The sequence below is a fragment of the Anguilla anguilla genome, chromosome 11 (assembly GCF_013347855.1).
Source record: "Anguilla anguilla isolate fAngAng1 chromosome 11, fAngAng1.pri, whole genome shotgun sequence".
In the NCBI taxonomy this organism is placed as follows: domain Eukaryota; kingdom Metazoa; phylum Chordata; class Actinopteri; order Anguilliformes; family Anguillidae; genus Anguilla; species Anguilla anguilla.
The window spans coordinates 16,754,712-16,777,810 of NC_049211.1; the positions used below are offsets into that span (position 1 = coordinate 16,754,712).

The 23,099-nt window shown below is 41.0% G+C and overlaps 1 protein-coding gene across 1 annotated transcript in view; it reads left to right on the forward strand.

Annotated features, from left to right (window-relative positions):
* The window catches only part of LOC118207758 (ERC protein 2-like), a 232,007-nt gene that overhangs the window by 202,528 nt on the left and 6,380 nt on the right, over positions 1-23,099 (forward strand). The window contains exon 19 of the mRNA XM_035381728.1: positions 4,909-5,097. The gene's annotated coding sequence lies outside the window, so the exon portion shown is untranslated. The remainder of the gene's footprint in view (positions 1-4,908; positions 5,098-23,099) is intronic.

A 23,099-nucleotide genomic window follows, 5' to 3' on the forward strand; every position in this document is an offset into this window, starting at 1 on the left:
GCACTGTGGGGATGGGAGAGGGCATTCACAGATGCTGGCTTGCTGAGTGAGGGGGGGATGAGAGGGCCTGCTCTGGGGATGTCGTTTTCACTTTTCCAAAGTGCTGAATTCCTAATCCGAGGGGCCTGATATGCACAGACACGTCAGGTCTCCTGGCGTTCAGCCAGGCCAGACCTCATAAACTCCGTCTAATAAATGGATTACTTTAGCCTGCACTAACACATATTTTGTCTGGATAGAATTTTTGCTCTCTACTTCCGATGCACATTAAAGAGAGATGTTTTTTTTTTTAAATGAAGCCCTGACTTGTTGAGTGTATGATGTCTGACACGCCTGGTTAAAGCTGCATTATACTTTTGTCTGAATAACTACAATCATGCAACTGCATGAAACTATTGTGTAATATCTTCAAGTAGTGACCGAGTTTTTAAAGTGATCTTTTTAACGTTTTTTTAGCCCCACAATTTTACATTTGAATGATTTGTTTATTTATTAACAGCTTCGTCTACATTGAAAGCCAATGTATACCATTTGAGTATTCAGCTGCCATTATTGGTACGCATGCAATCAAAAGGAATCAATGATTGTTATATAAATAACCTTTTAATGTTTTCTTTCCCTTTTTCACAATCATGTTGCTACCAACTGCATTTCTCCTCTCTGCCCTATTTGGGTAGTAATTACAGTGTTCACCATTAGTGGACCATGTGTCCAAATACTCGCTAATCAACAGTGACCTTCATGGTCCAACATGCTGGCAGAATGTTTTTGTGGGTCATCATTTTTAAAGCCAGGTTGTCAACCCTACAGTGAACCTGGTTGCTGTACTCTATTAGAGAAACATACATGTGGAGCTGTGTTTTCTTAAAGATATTGGACCAGGTCCAAAAACAAGAGAGCCCTATTCTTAACCATTTCCACAAAAACAGTTATTAAGTTTAGATCATGCATTCAGGTCCATATGTTGAGTACTTGGAGGGAGGGGAGCTTGCACCTTGTTCATGGGAACAGCTTGGCTTTTTACAGGACCTTTCATTGTTGTCAGTGTTGATGTATTTAATGACAAAAATGTCAGGAAAATGTGAACTTTTACTGTACCATTTGAGGAATTACATTTTAAAAGAGTAAACATCCAAAGTAGGTTGCTTTACTTGTCATTGTTACCTTAATATTCCAGTGGTTTTGATGTTGTGTAAAAAATGCTGATTGTCTAACTGAAAACAAAGACTGCTGTTCAAGTTGGTTGGTTCTGGAATGCCAGACAAGAAAGAGTATGTATCTTTGTAAAATTTTACTTTGTGCTTGCATTATACTGAATAATGAGGGATTACTAAAGTTTAAGCAAAAATCAAACTGAAAAACATCAGTGATTGACACCTTTATTTTGTGGCATATCAGGTGATGATGGTATTGTGCCTCAAACAAAATGGCCTTTTCTACAGTAAAATAGCTCCTCATAATAACACCTCTTTAGAGAACATTTGCCATTTTAACTAGCATTAGAGAGGACACATTATCCGTAAGATCCCAAAACCTGCTCCAGGTTAGAAAAATGTGTTTAATGAACTCAAGGGCAAGGCTTCAAAGGAGTCTGCAATTGAACTTGCGTATGGGGCCAGTGTCTTTGAACTGCGAAGGAGACGTTTTTTCGAAGTTGCCTGAAAGTTCGGCTTGTCTTGTAATCTGGCAACGAGTGAGCGGGGCTTCAAGAGTACGCCCGTGCAGTCGAGACAGGCAGGCAGCACTTCGCAACGAAAAGGCAGAAAAGGAACATGAGAAAGCTTGTTGGAAAGCTTGGCTTTTTGTGTTTTTAACCTGAGTGCTTTTCTGAGAAAACATTGTGGCTTAATTTTCAATCATTATTGAGCCTCATATGCTTAAGTATTTGTGTGTGTGTGGTATTTGACTTCAGTAACATTGGTGAGTGTTCATAGATTTTATCAAAAGTCAAAAGAAAATACTGGGCAAATGGCACTTCACATAAGCAGTAATAACCAATATATTATTAAACCTATATGCAGTCGATACAAAATCTACAGTAAGTTGCATTAGCAGTCATTGAATCATTCTGATTGGTGTATGTTGAAAACCGATACAAGCTAAGTCGATTTGGTTGGCAGAAATTGAAAGTGACTTGTGTTAAGTGGAAGAATGATACAATTGCTGGGCTGACAATGAAATTGTGGGAACCAAATTGCTCGTCGGATCGAGTTCAACCCTGAGTTCAGATTTTGAAATATTATTGCCGTTTATAGAAGTCAAATTGCATTGCGTAGATCTCCCTCTTGTTTTGACAATGAAATATAGTACCTACTTTCTGAAATTGCCCGTTCTCTGAGTTAGATGTCGTCCGGCCTTCCTTTGGTCTGAGCGGAGCAGGCTGCAGTGATGGACGTGCACATGTCGTGTGCCCTGTGTTTGCCACCTGCAAGTAATCGGCTGAAATTAGCCACTTAAACGCTGATCATGTGCAGCACAGCTTGACTGAGACACATGAGCGCTGGCTCCAGACTGCACAGACCGCCTCTCTCGCAGGAGAAACCTTTCACAGCTGGCAGTGCTTCTTTACTCAGGCACGGAGATATGCCTCCGTTTATTTTTCATTTTGTTTCTTTATTTCTCTGCGCGCTCGTGTTTAGATATTCAACGTGTTCTTTTGCAGTTTTTTCCCGGTGCCTCTTTTCTAGGTACATGGTGCTCCTCACTTGGGTGTAAGCCCAGCCAATGCTCCCTTAAGAACACAGGGGGCCATGTGTAACATATGCTAATGGAAAGTGGTAAACAAATAGGCCATTAATAGAAAGTTCTAGCAGCACATTTTAATAAAGCCCCCCAGATAAGCACTGATTTTCCCTGCACTGCAGGTCCTGGAAGTCCTGAAACTAATTTGCCCTCCTGTTTCATTGGCTCTCTGTTCAAGGGCTTCCTTTGGCAAAATAACCTGGTTCTCATTAGGCACATCCTATAAGACCCTTGACGATTGCATGCAAAGGAAATAAGATTGAGACGCAAATTAATTCCCATCCTCGAGTCAGATATCTGATATTGATGACCAGGATGTAAAAAGAGAAACTATTTACTTTTAGTTTCTTTCTTTTTCTCCTTCCCTTGCTCCTTCTCGTCATGCTTTTTAATTTTATCCCTTAAACCTCTAAACAGGGAGTAAAACGGTGTGTGCGCATGTGTGTGTCTCCATTTGTCTGTCTGTCTGTGTGTGTGTGTGTGTGTGTGTTTGCACCTCGTTATTAACCAGCTACTTTGTAGAGATTTTGAGAATCCTCTCTCTCTCTCTCTCTCTGGCTTTTTTAACCCTGTTAACACATGAGAAATGAATGAGGCTCTCTTTCAGATAGCCCCGGAAGTATGCCCTTCTCAGACTACTTTCAAATGGGAAATTGCACATAAATGGGTTCACCCTGTGCCCCAGACCCACAGCAAACATTTGAAGAAGGTGATGGGCTTCATTGAAGGTTATGCTTTATATTTGACGCCTTCCCAAGTGTACGCATACTGTATGCTTTCCGTGACCTTTCATTCAGAAATCATAGAATATGTTTATCTTGTGTCCATTCATTACACTTTTTTTTCAAAACACACTTTGGCTTTGGAGCAGTTTCATACAACTTGTTTTAAATTGTCAAAATTATGGGTGACCTTTCAGAGGTGAGGAGCTGTGGGGGAGGGATTTTAACTTTAAGAAATCAGTTTGAGGAGTGATTGGTGCATTCTGGGTCCTCATTTTCAGGGGTCGCCTATTGGTATAATTGACGGGCCTCCCTGTACACCACTGACATTCCTATAGCCCAAATTACTTAATTGGTGTTAATTATGTAATCACAGTGTTGAAATGTGAAGGGCCAAAGGTTACTATTACATTTGGAAGTCACTGCAGGGTACTCAGGTTTGGGTAGGAGAATTCTTCTCAGTGTTTCTTTAAGTTTCTATAATATGGCTTGGGTGCATTCCTGCTCCGATCTATCCTTGACCCACCATCTTGTGATTATAGTGAGTTACACACTGCTGCTCTGTTGGTGCGAGTCATAGGAAGGCCATTGTGGTTCAGCCTGATTGCGCTCCTACAGAAGGATCCAATTTGATTCACTTTGCCTATGTTTAGTCGTAAGCACGGCTCTTTAGAAATGTAAGGAGTTGGAAAAGACCATTTAAACAATCATCATTTGTGTTTATTAGTGCAGAGAGATATTTTAGTGGAAGAGTGGTCCATTACTGGAGAGTGTATATTCACTATGGTGGTAATATCTAGGATAGATAGTCGAGGATTTGAACAATACCAAGTATGCTTACTATATGGGAAACACGTATATGAGCAGTGTGAAATGATTAGTTAGAATCTGAATCATTTGGTTTGCATGCATTTTAGAGTGGCTGATGCAAATAATAAATATCACTCTGTTGCAGAATAGGTAGCCTTTCCAGATCAACTTCAATAGAGAACTTCTGTGAACCTCTATAAAGGCATGGCTGTATAGATGTATGACTGATTGTCACAGTTTAGCTAGGCCCCTGATCTGCTCAGTTTGGTCAGATGGGTCCAGGTGTGATGGATCATGCTTTATGCTGCTGATATATTTGCATTAGTCAAAGAGTCTGAGTCTGTTGCATATTCGTCATGTCAGGAACCCACTTTCAGGTTCTTTATCGGCAGTAGAGACCAACCAGAAGCTGCCCCACTTGCTTTTTAATCCCCCTACTGCTTCCCCAATGTCCTTTTCTTAACACCCTGTTACCACCCTATTGCCCCTTTACTGCCTGTCGGCCTTCCATTTACCCCTACTGGCCCTGTCTACTATCCCACTTAAATGCCTAGCAACTGTGCCTTACATGCTGTACAAAGAGAGCGTTCTGCAATGCTCTGAACATGGAAATGCTCTGTGCCTGCCTACACAGATGATCCAGTCACCATTGGAGAAACAGCCATGGCACCAAGCTGAAACCGTACTTTGATCACTTCACCAGACTTTGCATACAACAGGATCCAAACATCTGAGGAGGGTCTTTATCTTCACCAAGCCCTGAGGAGGAGGAGGAGGATAAGTGCAAGTGGGTGGCCAGGCAAGGAGGCCAGAAGATGAGCAGGTATGGAGCTTTATGTGATGATGATCTGATATCTCCAACAAGATATAATTGATTCATTGTTATCTCCCCACTCTCACTTTTTTCTTTATCACCACATATGTATGCACACACACACACACACACACACACACACACACACGCACAGGGTGCCCTCACCTTCTGTGCATGGTAAGATACTATGCAGTAGCCAGCTGCTTTTTGGCACTGCCTCTGCAAAGCCCCATTTATCATACGATAATGAGCTGGGCTTTGGGAGATGAGTGTAGGGTTTTATCCCAGAGGACGGCACGGCGTGGTGGTGGATTTGAAGTGACAGCACTGATTCTGAGATTGCCATGCCTTCCCGTACCCTGCCTGACAGCCTGCAGGTCTCTGTGGTGTATCCGTTTCACGGTTATCACCGTACATTTCCGTTCTACAGAGCTGATCCAAAAAAAGAACATTTTATACGCTGTATCTATTTTTGGAATTCCTTTTTGCTTTAAGGAAATGCACAGTTGTGGAGATAGCGACATTGAAGCACATCGCGTGCCCCGATCTCAAGAGGCTATGTCCAGTGTTTTTGTTCTAGACTCATAGTACGGGATAGAACTGGGGTTATGGATAAACTCTCGTATAGTAGCTGGTACGGTATGGACTGTAAGTGCACATTTACAGTAAATGTACACATCTGAAATGGTTGTTCCTGCGGGTAGAATTTTTGATTCACTGGTGAATTCAGTATATTTATTTGCAGCAGTTCAGACTGAACCAAAGGGGGAAAATCTCTCATCAAAAAAAGAACACGCGGCCCAATTTAAACTATTAGAGTGCTCGTTACAGACATTTTAATTCCAGTCACATGGGAGCCCATGCACTGTAGCAGCCGCTTGTGAAACATAAAACTATGGGAACAGCTGAATAAATTCAAACACAGTGTGCTCATTCTGCACTCTGTGTCACAATCTGATAATACAGAAGAGAAACCTACACCAGCCCCTATCCCTTATGTTTTCATTACACTGCCCAGAATCTATACACAAAAACCACACAGTATTTAGATGAATCACTGGAGGTTCTGTAGGCACTGCGCTGAGGGCCGATGGCTTTCGCTTGGAGGGCTGAGGTGAAACAGACACGGCGGGCAGGCAGTGGCATCAGGGCTCTGTACCGTGAACGCCATGCCCTCTGCAGCCGCCAGCCCTGATACTCGGAAAGATCTCAATCTGCCAGCTCACTAATGCCAATGTCAACCTTTTAATTTCTGAAAAGCATTCATCTTCATCCTTCCTGAGAAATGTTATCGTTTCCTGATCACAATAATGTCAACCTCAGCCTTTTGAAACATGTCAGTTTATATATCTTGGTAATGTCAACCGCTGTCTTTTGAGAAACTGGATAGGAGTTGGAGCACCTTCCAAAACACAAGCTGGCAAGCAATAGTTTTGTGTGGACTGGGCACTAATATCCACAGTCACAGCAAGCAGTGAATGTAATTCCCTGAGGCAGGTTGCCCATGTCAAGGAAAAATACTCATAGTTAGTGCTGTACTGAGTCTGTTTGGTAGATTACAAAGTTACGGGGTCCTCTATGAATCCCCTTGTGCCTTGAGTGTGAACCTTTAGGCCAGCTGATGAAGACCACTGGACCTGGCCTCCCAGGGTGATGTTTTGAGAAAAGTGTGTCATAAGAAGTGATATGGTTTATATATGATCATCCCTGTGGAGTTAAATTTTGCCTGTGGTAAATCTTGGTCTCTCTCTCTCTCACTCTCTCTCTCTCTCTCTCTCTACTGACTACGAATATGTCTCCTTAGTCCATACCATCCTCTCTCTCTCTCTCTCTCTCTCTCTCTCTTCTCTGTCTGTCTCTTTCTCATCCTCCATCCCTCCATTCCTTTACCTTTTCATATAGAACTGGCGCATGCTGGAGTTTTAGACCCACTACTCTAAAAAGTCTTACAAATATGACCTCAACTGGTATCATGCAATTATTATTTACAAAATATATAATCAACTATTGGACAGTGTGTATGCATGTACTCTGTGTTTATATTATAGGATCTTTGTGAATGTATAAATCTCCATCACTGTTTACTTCAGACTCAAATATATAAACTAATATAGAAGCTAGCTTTTATTCTGGTCTTGTCAGAATAAAGGCATTTAGGAGTGTTTACCTGTGTGTCTGATCGGGGCCAGTCACCACCTGTGCATGGGCAGGTCAGATGTGCTGCTTTTGTGGTTATTGATGTTGTTAGTTTTTTGGTGCTTTTTTCCTTTTTTGATGATGGCTCCCTTTGATGTGGTCCTTTCCTGGATTCCTCCAGTGTGAAGTAGCTGAGGAAACGGACTCAATTAAAGAGCCCGGTGTGTAAGAGCTGTTATTACACCTTCCTTTACATTAACGCTGCTTCTGTTCGGCCAGTAAAGCCTGCTACAGTAGTGATTTCTGAGGACAACTGTTTTCAATTGCTACCTTTTTTATGTCAAAGCTGTATAAAGGAACACATAGATATCTACGTTAACTGTCTCAGTTAGTGAACATAGAGACTAATATTTGTGTGGACAAAGCTAAGGAGTATTATTTTATTTGATTTCCCACAAGAGTGCATGTGCCTTTTTAAAAGCTAATTTTTCTCTCAACATTCCTCCATTGTTCTGAGTGAACAATATGGAATCTATTATAGTGTGAAATCCTTCAGCACTGGTCAGACATGTGGAATAAGGTAAAAATGGTTCATAAACTTTTCTTTAGAGGTTTTGCTTTGATACATCTGTGCTGATAAAGTCAATATCAACTCCTTACTAATACTGTCCTTTTTTATCATGACCTGTTCTCATTGCATATCAAAGACTCAGAAGAAGATAAAGAAGGTGATATTCAGTTTTAAAAATACATATGCCAATCCAGTGAAAACAAGCTATATCTGTGCATACATCACCATGAGAAGAGGCAGAATGCAGTGTGAGAAAACTGTGAGAGCAGTCTTTAAATTGTATGGCATGGGGAAAGAAGAAATTACACCTTACGCCAAAGCTCATTTCCACAGCAGCTTTCCCAAGCACAGTTTGTTTCTCAGAGAAGAAGAGAGGTTTTTTTCCCTTCTCAACAAAGGCTTCAAATAAATAATCCTTCATTTTTTTCTAATGGTTTTAATCTGCTGGCACCTCACAGGATTTTATTCTACTTTGACAGCTTGCTTACTGAAATAACAACCACCTTCTCAGATGATGAATCATGGCTATTTTATGCCTTGATATTTCTCAGCACTTTTGAAGCTGCCAAAATGGGATTGTGTCTTAACTACCTTAATGCAGACCTAAAATGTTGCTTTTGAGATTGAGGCAAATGGAAGGGGATTTATATTGCTGGGGTATTGGCAGACTTGCCTCACACAGTTTGGTGCTTGTTTCAGTTTTTAAAGTTCAAACTGCTCTGGAATGTCTGGTCTTTAACTCGATACGTGATTTGCTCAAGGTACAGAAGACATACTCTAATAAAATGGGCTTCAGGGAGATCTCATGGTGGTGATGCGGTGTGCTGTAAAACATGTGAAACTTTGTCCATTTTAACTTACAGTATATAGACTGAACATGGGCCAATCTCAATTTTCTGTGGTCAGTGAAATTATAACAAATACTCTTTTGAAAAATGGAGTGCAAGAAGGCAAAGAAAACTATCAATCGATTAATTGACAATTTTTTTTGTTTGAAAAGAAGCTCTGCCAGGAGTCTGTAGAAAATGAGAAACTGTTTTTTTTTCTTTGTACATGGACAGTAAAGCATCTCATCTTACCTGGCCTGGCTTCTGTTGCATTCCTGTTCGTTTTTTTTCTCTCTATGGACAACAGAACTGAGCATGCTAGATTGAAGTACTGGCCTCTATCAAGAGAAAAAAAAAACATATTTTATATGTCAAGGACTCTGAGCGGACTCCTTGGATTTGATTTTAAGAAGTCTGCTCTGTATTCACTGTAATAATCATAAATAAAAGATATTTGTTTGTATAAGGCACCACTGTGTTTGCCAAAACTGCTCTATTTCTTACATATTACAACATTAAGACATTAATTATAGTGCAGACAACACCATTATGCTCTATGCTTTTTTATTAAAACTCTAACCATAAAAAGCCTTAACTAAACATTTGTAAATGTGTATGGGCAGACATCAACATTCTTCATCACATCACTTGGTATTTCGCACCAGCCAAAAATATGATTCTGTTCAAATCCATAGACCATAAAAAGATTTCATTTCACTGGGGTATTAGGAGAAAATAAATGAAAAAGCAGATTTCACTTTCACAAAAATGAACAGTGGGTAGAGGGGGTGACTTCTACAGTTTTTTTTAGAACCAAAAAAGGGCAAAAAGGATTTCATTTTTTCTGCTGAATCATGCAGCCTTTACAAATGAAAATATCCACATAAAACATATTCTGTCCTATAAACAGGATTATTATTACAACACTCTAATTGCAGTTTAATGTATTAAAAAGATGATATATTTATATATATATATATATGTATATATATATATATATATATATATATATATATATATATATATGTGTGTGTGTGTGTGTGTGTGTGTACACATATATATCATCAGTTTAAAAGGTTAAATAAATGTATTTTCTTTAGTGGTCATTTTGTTAACATCATGTCTTGAGTTTGTCCTACATTTCTGCTGATCCTGTACCTTGATTTTTTCCAGACTGTAGTGAATCTCAGGGCTGTCTGGGGGGATTTTCAGGCTGTAAATGATGTCAAAATAATATTCTTATCTGTATGCGCTTTCAAACCAGTAGTCCTTGCTGTTTGACTGATCATAAAAATCAAAACTGACTAGCAGGTCTCCGTTCTACATCTAGCAGTAGGGGAATCAAGATAAGTAAGTCTCATAAGCCAGTCAGAAGGGACGTCTCAATTTGCATGTGTAAATTATGGCTCCTGTTTTATGTGTGCGCATTGATTGAGAGTCCTGGGGCTTCGTGTGGACATTGTACAACAGCTGAGAAGGAGACCAGAGCATGTGCAGCTTCTGTGGAGAGTGGGAAGATTTATAGATTGCTTTATTTTATTCAAAATATTTCCAAAACTCTTCACCTTCTCAAAGAATTCCACGCACAGCGGACGCAGCATCTGGCCCAGAAGGGCTCTGCAGTCACTGAGCAATAATATTAAATCTCGGTTTACTGCGTCTCAGCACTTCAGTTTGTTTATACCCGAAATACGGTCATGTCTTTCATGTTTCAGTTAGTCTAGACTCACGGGTGTAAACACAAACTGTACTGCATTCCTTACGGAAGAGTGGATTTTATTCTTCTTTTATGTCAAATTATCATGCCATTAAAATGACAGCATTAAAAGCCCTGCTGCTTAGAGAGATCATAACGAAATAAACTCGACAAATGTAAAATGCCGCCCACAGTGGTAATGCATAAGTCTTGTGTGGTGGATGACGGATCAGGTGGCACTTTCTGGCATCCCACTAGCAGAGTAACCCAGCACGGATTCAGTCAGCGTTCCCATTGATAATATTATGGAATGCTCAAGGATGTTTTCATAATGGTCTTACTTGAAAAACAAAACAAAAGTCCGGAAGGCAATGGCGAAAACGATAGAAGCCGAAACAAAAACAGAAAACAGTAATATATCATGTTAAGGTATTTGTCAGTTCCAGTCTGTTCCTGACTGAAGTTTCAGTTGCTCCCATGATTCCACACTCTGGGTGGTGGTGGGGGGTTGAGAGACCTTACCCATCAAAACCATCCTTAAAAGTAGAAAATGAATTTTACATAGATGAAAAAGTTATTATGCATTTGCCCCTACCTGATAGCAGTACTGGCCTACACTCTAAAACCTGGTTTTACTGACTGTGGATCACCGGTGATGTCATTACGCCTGTAGTGCCCGTGGTACGTATCTTTCTGGCAGTGATGCAGGACCGTTAATGTCAGACAGAGGCACGTTATTTGTTCAGGGCCCCAGGTAACCTTGGGCAGCCATGCACCGTGAAAGGACCACCAGCCTCACCCCATCCAGCCCCATTCACCCCCCCACCCCCCACCCCCCTACCCAGTCCTATGGGATGTCCTGACACAGGGCACCTCTCATTTTCTGGTTATTGCAGGGGAACTGTTTTCCCCCCTCTGCCTTTTTCCTGCCTCACCTCAAGTGCACAGTAATCCCTCAAACCTGTTCTATCACCCAGTGAACTCTGCTCCCCATCCCTGAGGCATCGAGCCCCATTGTCTAGACCCCTGTATCCACTGCCGGACTCATATTAAATTAAGCGTTGTGGCTTAGCTTGGAATGCAAGGACACTTGAAACTGGATTTAAGCGTCATTTCGGTTTTCATTGAATTGTAACAGTATATTGCATTAAAATGTGGGGGCTTTACAAATCCTAACCCCTCCAGCGTGAGGGTTCTGGTGTGTGTTTAGAGTGTGTGTGTGTTGGGGGGGGGGGTATGGTTGAGGCTTTCTGTCAGCTAAAACATCAAATTGAGTGGTCATTTAGAAAGCGGCCATATTGTTCAATCTGGATCCAATAAAAAGGCTCAGAAAGATTGGCAGATGGCTGAAAACAAGGAATGACATGGATTTCAGCCTCAATTCCTTGGACACTGCCAGCAAATGTCAAGCACTGGTAAACGTGGGTAAATTCTGTTTTAATTGTGAACACTCTGCTCCATAATAGCCTCGCTTTAATTAAGAAGCGAGGCTATTATGAAAGAAAAAAAAGATTTCTATCTGGCGAGATCCCTCACTGGTTTGATTAGAGACAAAATTAGTGTAATGCAAAGTGACGTAGGGTTTTGTTCTTATTTCAGCTGAAATCTGGTTGGGGTTTTTACTTTTTTGCCTTGTGGATTAAGACCCAGAGGAGAATAGAAGGCTACTGAAAGTAATTATGAGGGGTATTTTACCTGACCACGGAGCAGACCGCGTTTGGACTGTCAGTAGGAAGGGTTAGCAAACCAAGTGTGCGCAAGAAGCCCACAAACTGGTAAGCAATGAGACAAGGCTCTACAAAAGCAGAAAGTCGGAGGGAGGACCCATCACAGGCTGCAGAGATTCAGGGAGCTCATTTCCTTTTTTACTGATATGGAATAGCCCAGGATAATCAGACAGTTTTCAGCTGTGAATCTAGCAAGTACAGGTATGTTTGAGAGTTAGACCCAGCTGGTGGATGCCATGCATGGGGGGATCTAAGAAAATGAACTTGTGGATATAGTTTATCGATTCAGAATTTAAATGCTGTTTTTGTTGGGTGTTTCTTTTTTTTCCTTTATCGGTTATATCGTATATCAGAAGGTTCTTCTGCACTTTATGGACATCAAAAATCTTTAAGGTACATACATGGTGTGAAGTTATTGCACAGTGTACCCAGTAAGGATACATGTGGACTTGTGCCAGGGGTATAAACCAAGCTGGTTTGATTAATTATATACTGATTAATTGTCCTTTGGAACATGTTAGGCAGACAGGGATAAAAGTGAAGATAATGTGTGTTACCTGTGTTCCATGTAACATGTTTGTTTGGGCTTCTTGAGTTGTGAATCCTTCTATCTGTTCAGAGAACGTGTACATGCTGTGATCTGGTATTAAATGCTAGCAGTGCCAGTGCTACATGTGGCAAGCAGCTCCACAGGGAAGTGCATAATTTTCCCTAAGTGCATAGACAGCTGGGCATTAAGTATTATGACTGTGCAGATCAGAGCAGAGTGGAAGGATGTGGCTGCTGGCACCATGCACTTCTGAGGAGAGCATGTTCTTGTCTGTGCTCTCCTGAATTGACGGAGGACATTACAGTGACAAGACAGGCCAAGGAATGCAACTGAACATTCTCAAAGTGGGGAAAGGGGGGAAAGAAATTCATGGTTATAAATCACGCAGCAGCACTCAGAATTCGAACTCTTCTGTGAGGGCACAAAACACAACATACACACAAACACACCCACCCACGCACGCACACTCACATGCACACACATACACACACACTCACACACATTCACACACATATACTCACACACGAACACGCAAACACACACACATACACATACACATACACACACACACACACACACACACACACACACATACACACACAGTTGCCCCCCACCTGGAGTGCCAGTATTAACATCTCTTTCCTAAATGAGTTACTGCTGCTCTGTGGGGGAGAGCGAGTGTTTCCTGTCATTGGAGCTCATGATTTAATTTGGAGTTTGTGGGAGGTTTAAGGTCTTCACATGGGTCATCTTTGATTTCCATGTGTTACTGAAAATGGAAACATATTCCAGTCTCACTCTTTTTTGGAAACACCTTTTGTCTGAATGTAGGCAAAGCTCACTTCATGGAGATTTATCTATTTCCTACCAGAGCACATTATCACATTCCTACCGCAGTGAGAATATACAAATAAAAAGATATCCTCTTCATTCCACCTCCAGTCTATATGCAACTGTAGTCATTTTATAGGTGCTGAACACTGCTCTTTATCGCTGGAATTTGAACTCACTTTTCAGTTCATCCGAATGCAGACGTCTGTCACGTATGCACGAGAAAGCAGAAAGGGTCATGTGAGGTCATTTCTTTCTATCGGGTTTCTGTCGCTAAATGTAATTTGTTGAGCGGGTGCCTTCCCTGCTCTCCTCATCTTTCTCCCACATACGTGGAAGCCTCACCACAGATAAACTCTGCTAGTAGGAGTGCTTGCTTGGTCTGTGCGTCCAGGGACATGGTGGGATCCTTTCCCCTTATCATGCCTATGTGCCTTTGATTAGGGCTTTGCTTGCTTGCTTGCGTGAGTGCTGGTCGGGGGAGGGAGGTGCTTGAACAGCGGTTTGACCTGTGGGGGGGTACGGGGAGTGCGGTTGAGAAATGGATCCCCAGCCGGCCCCCCCACCCTGGACCACACTGACCCCTGGCCTGATCTACAAACATGCCGTATTATACAAATGATTGCCCCTTCCTGAAGCCAGCGTTTAAAAATAATGACCCGAACATCCAGAAAGCCCCAGGCCGTGGACCGGCACTATTATTTGGCGTGTGAGGTCAGCGACAGAGTGCTGGAGGCTATGGGACTAGGGAGAGAGCACAAACTTCTTCCTGTTTCACAATCAGAGCGCTTGCCGTCAACTCGCACCAGCTATGGCCTCTGCTTGCAATGGGCCTTTTTCCTTTTTCCTCTCTTTTTTTTAATTTTCTTTTTACAATTCTTTAAACAAGTTGCATCACGGATTCCATCACGTCATCTTTCGCTGCTGTCTGTGCTTGAAGTGATATGGTGCTAAGTGGTTGTCTGTGGTACACAACAAGAATGCTCCAGTAATTACAGGTTGAGTACAGAGAACCTGTCTTTCTCAGTCCTTCACTCACTCCTTATGCACAAATCTCTATGTATATTTTACCCATGTATCTTTTTCCCTCTCTTTCTCATCTATACATTTCTCTGCCCGTGTATATTTCTCCCTCTCTCTATGTTTCTCTCTTGCTGACAATTCCCTCTCCAGCTCATGTTAAAAGCTCCTTTTGCCACTCCCTGACAAGAAGAATCAGCAGTTTATATGTTACATGACTGGCAGGTTTGACCGACTAGGCTTAGCTGGATTGCTGGAACAGAGAGTTTTGTGGAAAGGATGGGGGTGGGGTGCTGGGAGCATATGTGCGGCTGTGTGTGTGTGTTTGTCTGTGTTTGCGCTGGCAGATATTTTGCATGAATATCTGGCAGGGAAAATACACCTTCACTGTAGGTTTTAGTGTGTTTCATAACAGTGACTACAGTGAATGAAAGCATTATGTCCGCAGATGTATCCTGTGATAAGTGGATAACAGTAGTCTTGGTTGCTTGTGTATCGGATTTATACCCTTAGTCTGTGTTTGACATGGGAAGCAAAGGTTAAAAAGTAATGCGGATCCTTATGGGAAAATCCCCAATGAATCTAGAAGAGATTTTATCTTTCTCGCATAAATCCTACAGAATTTTCTGGTTGAAGAGACGTCATCCCACATGGAACTCCTTGTGAATCACAGGCCGTGTCTGTAGGGTGGTAGTTTGGTGGGGGGTACTTTGTGAGCACGTGTGGCTACTGAAAAGGATCAGTGGCCCCCGTTGATGTCAAAACGAGGAGTTTCCCCAAAACACTCCGGGCTCCCACCTAAAAGGTGAAGCCCTCCACTTTACTCTGTCTGCTTCTCCTCAAGAGCAGATTGAGATCTTAAGTATCAAATTTATTTTCTTAACTGGTTGAAATGATCCTAAATAGATTTGAGATGAAATGTAAATACACTGCCACCCCCACCCCCCCTCCCCCCAACACGCACGCACACACACACACACACACACACTGCTGTGCCACTCCCACCTTACATTTGAGGCAGTCCTCCAACATCAAATTCCTGTGGAACAAAATTGCTAAGAAGCAATTTAATAAGCATCTTCATTCAACCTAGAAATGCTTATAGAAAGATTTATATAATTTGAAATAGATGTTGCCTTGGTCAGCTGCCATTTTTTCATGCCTTATAAAAATTCTTCCTTTATAGACTTTGAAATACCCGATGGGACATTCCACAAGAAGGCTGAGACATGTTTTAAGCCATGCATACGGGCGAAGGTTTGAAAAGCGATACGCAGAAACAAGTGCCAAAAGTGAGTCTTGAAAATTCATCAGGAGCCAGTCAACATTGTACATGCAGATTTTCAAAAAGCTGTGATGACAATTCACATTCATGGTCTTATTAAAACTTTCCTTGAGAGAATAAGAAAATGGCCTTAGATTGCAGGCCAACATGTTGGACACACAGGAACTACATTGTAGTTTGTTTCTTATTGTTTCCAGGACTAAGACCTGACACTTTCCCATTTCATAATTTTGCAGGAAAGTCAAATTTATGGAATATGAAATATACATTTCATATATGGCAATGAACAGATGGTAGTTTTCTCCCAATTCACCCCAATTCATGTCCTTATTTCAATCATACTTGAAAACCCCTGGAGCTATAAGGTAATCGTACACGCTGCTTTTGAGGTGCTTGTAATGTATTTTTTTGTTTTAGACCACAAATCCCTGAATGCACCTATTCCTTTCATTGTAAAGCCAGCACATCCTCAGAAAGAAAAAAAAAAAAATTTAATATCCTTCATAGCTCACAAAACTGTCTGGGTCAATCAAAAAACATGCACTAAAACTAAAATAATAAATAATAAAATCCAGAAAGTGAAATGTTCCTTTAATGTGACCACAATATTTCATGTAAGAACACATGATTGTTTTTTTTTTTTTTGTTTGTTTTTTGTTTTTTTGTAATGCACATGTTCAGTTATCAAGGGGATTCTGTATTACCCCCTGCCCACACATACATACATACTGTATGAACCAAGTTCCCTCATTACTAGCAGGTTACTGTACCACTGAACATGAATGAATATATAACAGTTGTCAATTTGGACCCAAATGAAAGTTTTGAAAGAGATTAAAGCTTGACTGTTCATGACATTCTGCTGGTAGAGTGTGATAAAATCACATCCTCAAAGAAATGTGCCCCCACACCTTTGGGTCTTATCTCCAACCCCTCCACCCCCCACCCCCAATCCCCCTTTGACGTTCCGCCAACAGAGAGAGTGTCATACAGGTACATCACTTTGCACAGCAATGCATAAGGGCCAACCTTTTGTACTATTAGTATTGTTCAAACACTTGCCGTATCATGTTATGGGAGTGTTTTCAGATTCTCTTTCCAGATGAGGCAGAGATAGGGCTCCTGCTCCACAGCTTTTGGAGTTCTGGTCCTTCCCGCCTCCCGGCTGGGTTGTGATTAAATACTTGCTCGCAGGGCTTTAATGTCGACTCTGGTTTCGCACATCTTGCAGGACGATGCAGGATGTAGGTGTTGGAGGGAGTTTCGTCCAGGGCCTGTTCACCGCAGGAAGGCCAGGGCTGGATTAAGGCATGATGAATGAGAGGAAAGCTAAGAGTTGAAGAAACCGCACACCAAGGTCCTTTACCTGTGAGTGCTCTCTTCTGGAATAGGAGTGCTTAAAAACAGGCTTATTCAGGTCTGGCATACAGAGTACCTTTTCTTTTTACTTTTTTTTTGCAAGATGGACACATCATGGAATACCTGTGACCAAGACTTTGTTGTAAACTCAGTGTCAGCTTGTGAAGCTGAATGTCTTGTCTGTCCTCTCTGCGTAGCTCGTAGATATTGTATCATTCACCTCTGATTTGTGTTAGTGAATAGCCCAGCCAAACTGAATATTAACTGCCCTGTATTTTCCCCTTCAACTGTGGTGGGAATGGATTTTTTTTGTTTTTTTGTTTTTTTTTATGACATTGGTCATATCAGTGCTTTAATAACTTGTTGACCTGCATTTTAAAATGCCGTCACATTCCTCTCTGTCTTCCTTCTTTCTTCTTTCCTGTTTCCCAAATGCACTTAAATGTGGGTTTGCGAGTGCAATGAACATAGTTGGCTTGGTCCAGCCCTGGAAGTGAGGCTTGTCCTGGTGGGAGAATTGGCAAAGCTGTAATTTCCTCATTGACACTAATTCAGGAGCCCCTCGTAGACACAGCTGGTTTCCAATGCTGCCTGTACCACCTCCTCAATAACTGAGTGGAGCCCAGCTTCCCATCCATTCCTAATGCACCTAATTATTCTCCTTAGAAATATACATTTAAAGAGAGGGAGTGAAGTAGAATGATACAATTATTTTATTGTTATGGCTCTAGTGTGTGAGTTAGAAACTGTGGTTATGTTAAACTCTTTCACAAAGGGATTGTCTTTTTGCCTTTGGTGGTATGAGTTATAAATTAATTTTTGAAATTTGCCACTCCCAACATCTTTTGTTATGTGTGTAAATGTCAAAACAACCTGAAATGAGGGAAGGAGTAGCCTCTGCACATTCCTCCCCTATCAGTTATTAATTGGCTAAGCTCTTGAGTTATGTCAGCCTACCACCATCCAGCACAATGCCATTTTTTATCTTTTAAAGAATCTTTTTTTAGTTGAGTGGATATAGCAAGGGAAAGAGCTAAAGTGAATTTATTTACATTAAACATGAAGATATGAATAAATAACTGAATTAAGAGCTTTTCATTGTTGTGTCTTCATTGTTAGTTTTTAACTTTAGCATTCTTGACTTCTGCTTATTGTATTATATTTGGCTCTCTGATAAAAAAGAGGGATGATCAGCAAAGCTAAACAAGCTACCTGTGCAGCACTTGTCACAACATGATTCTCTGTACCTTGATAGCATTTTAATTAACTCCCTCTAACTACCTCTGATTTATGAAAGCTCTTTGAGGAATCAATAATTAACTCCCCCTAGTGGTGTGTAAATTTAAATTTCATGATCTTGTCAAGAGAGGAAATTCTTAAACAGGAATAACATCCTGAACTTTAGCTTTTAAGTCATTTATACATAGATTTATTTGTTAATGTATGTAAGTGTAAAAGGAACACGCTTCACTGTAAATTCATTCATATAGTAGTATTTGATATGGTATAGTAGTCTTTAAACTAACTTTTCTTTTTAATTTAAATGTTAAGAAGATAATACCTTAAGGTACATTTCCAAACTCTTGTTTCAAAGTTCCACATAAGATTTGTCCTTTCTGTCTGCTTTTGTTTTTTTCAGATGAAGGAATTCAAGTAATTAGTTGATGATGGATTCCGTTTCTTGATGTAATTGCAGAGATGGTTCCAATTTAAATGAAGCTGCACTTTATTTGTCCCATCATTAATTGTCCCAATCCTTGAAAAATCTTTTTCAGATTAATTTAATTGTTAAATAGCAGTTTAGTCTAACATAAAAGGCTTCAAAGGGGGCCGGTTTTGGGAGGGACATAATATTAATGGGCACTGCAAGGAAAAACAGCCATTTTCTTTGCTAATTCAAGCAGCCCTTGAGGCCTTGAGGAATAGAAGCCCTTTACTGTTACTCTCAGGATTAGGCAGGTATTACTTACATAAAAAAGAACTGAAAACAGCTGTAGGGATAATTACCTTGATTCTCAATTACATGCCATGAGGGCCAATATAAAAAATGGAGTTTTGTTTGGGTTTGAGCTGCAGCGCCGACCAAAAGGAAGTTGTAAAAGTCAGGCAAAAAAAAAAAAAAAAAACTCTTGAAGCAATTGTTCCAAAGAAGATATGCCCCTTTCATGAACGGTCTGATGCAGACCACATTTTAGTCAAGTTTGAAAATGCTGAAATTCCTTTCTCTCTCTCCAAATGAAGGTGTAGCTTTTATTCAGTAACGCGCATTGTTGTTCTTATGATCCTCTTACTTTGTGTATTATCTCTCTTTTTCCCGATGTGTCTCCCTCCCTCCCTCCCTCCCTCACTCCATGTCTGTGTCTGTGCCTGTGTGTTAAGGTACCAAAGAGGTCATTACAGAGCTTTTAATCTAAAGAGAGTCCTCGAGAGCTCTGAAAGCAGATTGAGGTTAATGTTCCATAAGATGTACAAAGTCTCCTGTTGTTAGAAAAGATATCATGTTGACTAAATGTGTATACTTGCTCACTGAAGTTTATCTAAAATCTTGAGAAAAGTTACGATTATTCCAGAAACTGTAATTTGCCCTAATTTTCAAAAACCAATTCCTGGCATTGCTAATTGTGACAGGTTCAGATATGGGGATCAGTGCTTGCCTTGATAGTCATATCTCTGCATAGTGATTTTACACAGCACAAAAGACCTGGCTCTCTTGTTATCTGTTAACAACAATTTGTTTGAAAGAATATGATTTGGTATGATTTTGCTTTTTTTTTTGCTTGGGATCAATGCAGTCTACAAATGCAAACTATGGTGAACTCTATACTGATGCTAGGCCGCTATCTTTATTCCTGCTCAGGTAGAATCTGCCTCATGCCATCTCATGTTGGTTCCCACAAGCCAGCTGTTGTGCTCTCTCCATGTCTCCCGCTTCGTGTCAGCTGTCTAACGGAAGTGTAGAGCGCTTTTTGTGAAGCTAAAAGACAAGTCCTATAGAGCACCCCACTGGGCATGGAGATCGACACGGAGGGGTCAGTCTTTCTGCCCCAGCTCGGTAATGAGGGTCATCCAGCACACAGCCCTCGAAACAGCACAGGCTCAGCATTATGGGAAACACTCCGGAGCATGCTGTTCAGAGGATGCACATACTAATTAGCAAGAATGTGAGTGTGATGAACATTCTGCATGAGGGCTGGGCCTGTTCACCCGGTGACCCTGTGATGCTATGTCCATTTCAGGGGGTCTAAGTGGGGTGAAAGGCTGCATGCTTTACCATTGGTCCGTAGTGCACCGGATGCACTAAACATCCGCTTTCCTGATTTAGATTTACAGCATTGAAAACTTTCATTTGGAAAGTGTGTGGTTGTTAGTGGAGTTTTCATGGACACAACCTCTGCGGCCCCACACTGCACAGCTTGCATACAATCCCCATGCTAGACAGACTGTGATGTTAAAAAATAAATAATAAGCATTGGAGGGGTGACCCGTTTGGACAGAGAGTGCCACTTGACTCTGAACATGACCCAGTGTGATTGCATCTGCCTCTCAGCTTGGCTGCTTCATTCCCTTTGAAGGCTATTTACTTGGCATGCTGTGTTTGACTATCTCCGGGTAGCAGCTGCGATCAGAGACACAAGCACTGCAACGGGGGGTATGGGCTTGAACCAAGGCCCAGTGTTCAAAGTCCTGATGCTGCCATTGTATTTCTCATTATTATTATTATTGCCTAAACTGTTCCTCTTGTGTCCCATGGCTGTGGGACATATTAACTCCTGCGTTCCCCTTAAATGGATCTGAGGAGTCAGTACACATGGGCTTTAAGTTGAGCATCAAGATAACACATCACATGCCTGTGGCTGCAGTAACCGTTGTTAAAGGAGAGTATATTTCCATTAGGCATATTCAGTTATATTCCGTATATAGACAATGATACATTTTAATATTTTTTTAGATATTTTATAGAGAACATTGTAGACAATGTGTCAGTCATGGTAAAGCATGATGATTTCATCAGATCTTTCAAATAGAAAAATACTGTTGTGACGAAGTCAGTTTCTAAAAAAATGATTCAACACCTTGTATGTGCAATGAAAGATTTGTAATCCATAAAGACTCTGTTGTACCTAGGGACCTGGAATTAAAATATTCTTAGTGCATAACTAGAATCAGCTGTAGTTTCTTTCTTTCTCAGCATTTTTACAGAACATATCCACACTCCTTCCACCAAAATGGCTTATTTTTCATGTCTCTGGTTGGTAGAGTAGGGGAAACTGTGTACCGGTAATTGAATTTAGTGATTTAGAGGGGGGAAAAAACAGACAAGAGTTACAGTATAATTGCTAGTGAAAGACCAAAGTTCAACAAAAAATACATAGGTGGTCTTAAAACTATTCAAGGATCCTTTTTACAAGCAGTTTACATTACTACCACTTAAATGTAAAAAAAAAAAAAAAATGAACAGACTGCTTTACTTAAATCCAGTATGCATTTCATAGATATTCAATACCTGGTGACTGAGTTTGGGATTTCACATGCAGATGATCTGGGTTGGCATTTGCTCGACGTGCCTCGAGGTAATGTTTACATTTGTGTCTGCATTTTGAGATAGGGTTCTCTCTGTGCCCCCCCCTCCCCCCACCCCCCACTAGCACTTGAACATCTGTGTGCAGCTATGGATTTTGTCATCCTTTCTCAAGGTGACTGAATCTCACAGCGGTGAACAATCCCAACACTTCACCATCCTCCACCATCCCTTAGCGTCCTTTAGCGCTCTTCTGGATCTCTGAGCATCTGTCAGCTAGCCTCACCAGACCTTACCAGACCTGTGCTTCCTGCAAATATTAGCACCGCCTGGGCCCCCTCTACTGATGTGGGATCCGCTCTGAGGAAAGCCCTGTGTCTGCAGGCCTCCTCTCCAGCCCCAAACAGTGCCACAAGCCAGCACAGCGGGGGTCTTTTGAGTGCCGCAGACCAGCCACTCGCCAGAGCAAACAGGGCATAACTACTTCCTAATAAGACGCCTGCCATTTGATTGCAGAGTTGACACGGACAATATGCAGATGTTTAACCTTTATGTTACCAAATCCTCCCCCCCGTGAAGTAAACGTCCGTTGTTATTCTGTTTGAGCCGTAATTTATGTTGCTCCATAAACCGGGACTGTGAGAAGGAGGGGGTTGTTGGTTCTGAAAAGTCTCTGTTTTCAGTTCAGTCAGCTTTCAGTCAGACCGAACTCAGCATGTGGACGTCAGCTTCCTCTCGTTTCCTTAAGTGCAAATCTGCACAATCCATTTATACACATTTTCTTTTTGACATTTTTACAATATTCTGGCAAAGATGTGTTGTTAAGGAGCTGTGAGGTTTCTTTTCTGAAGCCAGTAAATCCACACAGAGGGCATGGATGGCTTTACCAGCATATATGAATTAACTTTGTGATGTAATATTTATTCATGCTTATTTTTTCCAGTCACAGTTTTGCAGTTTCTTTGGGTTCAGTTTTGAAGCACTTGGCTAATTTTTCCAAGGAAACGAGAATTAATCTCAAGTTCCCACTAGATGTTAAATGAATAAATAAAATAATGAGGTAGCATGTTGATCATTCCATAGAGCCTCCCAGGGTGCCCTGGAAAGGAACAATATCCTCAATATATTGACTTTGATCAATGTGGTATATCTAATTTATTAAAGAAGAAAACATTAAGCGTCAGCTGATTTAAAACATTAATCTTTACTAAGAACTTAATGAGTAAAATAATAGCAATAGGCCTGTATTTTTGGTGTAAACAGTACCTGTCGACATTCTGTGATTCTGTAAATCTTCTTTCTAAAGGTATCTTTTGAGAGGATCTTGAAGCACTGTGTTGTTTTTACTTTAACGCTTAGAAATGTTGGAGCACACCTTAGTAAATCAAGTGAGCTTTTGAAGTGGATTAAAATATGTATGACTTTAGGCTTTTTGGGATGAATATGCACCCACCTGGGTGATCTAACAGTTTACAGTATAAAAATCACTG